General features: G+C 40.7%; 1 non-coding gene across 1 annotated transcript; it reads left to right on the top strand.

Annotated features, from left to right (window-relative positions):
• The first annotated feature begins 648 nt into the window (after positions 1-648).
• Positions 649-755, top strand: LOC145135370 (small nucleolar RNA R71). Its single transcript, XR_013719832.1, has one exon. It is a non-coding gene; the product is annotated as a small nucleolar RNA R71 (small nucleolar RNA).
• Positions 756-1,052: the final 297 nt, after the last annotated feature.

Raw genomic sequence — 1,052 nt, 5'->3', positions numbered from 1 at the left:
CTGCTTCTCAATGTTATGAATAGATGCTTGCTGATTCCTTAATATTGTTCTTGTATCTTGTATTGCAGCATCGTGGTCATTGTGTCTTTTCTCGGATGCAGCTACAAATTTAGTAAGCATTTCTTCCAAATTTGGTCTCTTTTCTGTACCGGCTCCTCCTTTTGGTAAAAACCCCTTGCCTTTTGTCTATATTTCTCCTCCTTCGCCTTCTTATACTCATCATAAGGTAGCCATTCTTTCTTAGGTTTTCGCCAATCGTTATCAAATCTATCACCACTAGAATAACATACTTGCACTTTCTTATTCCCGTTTTCGTCCAAATCACAATCTCTAGTTAGATGAGGCCCATTTCAATTCTCACATCCTACCCAAATAGCATGGATTGTTTGATCCATTTTGTCCATCCTCCTATCCATGCTTTTCAACATTGCCATAACTGCCGACAAATCTTCTGAAGCTGCATAAGCCGATCCCTTGGTCACATCATTCCTTGGATTGTGGTATTCTCTAGAATGCTTAGAGAATTCCTCAATTAGTTGCTTTATTACTGGGTGTGCCTTCTTAGTGAGCGGTCCTTGGGAGTCAAGTAATTGCCTTGTTGTCACGTTTACTCCATCATAAAAAATGGAGACTTCTTGTTGGCTATTAAGATCATGATGTGGGCAATTCCTTAGCAAGCTTTTGTACCTCTCCCATGCCTCATAAAGTGATTCTCCAGCTTCTTGCTCAAAATTTGCTATGGCTTTCTTCAACTTGGCTATCTTTGATGGTGGGCAAAATTGATCAATAAACTCTTCTTTATTCTAGCCCATGTGGTGATGGATCCGGGAGGAAGTGATTTTAGCCAATCTTTTGCAGTGCCTTTAAACGTGACCGGTAACATGCAAAGCAGAACGGTGTCGCGGGCCACATTAGGAAAGTTAAAGTAATCGGCTATATCATTGACCTCTTCTAGGTGCTTGTACGCGTCTTTGTGATCTTTTCCATAGAACGAAATTTCTTTAAGTTGGGCGAGTATGTGGCCTTTGAGTTCGAAGTTGGCATTTTCTGGA

This window comes from Lactuca virosa, chromosome 8 (genome assembly GCF_052849685.1).
Source record: "Lactuca virosa cultivar CGN04683 chromosome 8, Lactuca_virosa_CGN04683_v6, whole genome shotgun sequence".
Classification (NCBI taxonomy): Eukaryota; Viridiplantae; Streptophyta; class Magnoliopsida; order Asterales; family Asteraceae; genus Lactuca; species Lactuca virosa.
The sequence above is the reverse complement of the archived record's forward strand: the minus strand, read 5'-3'. Positions and strand labels throughout refer to the sequence as shown.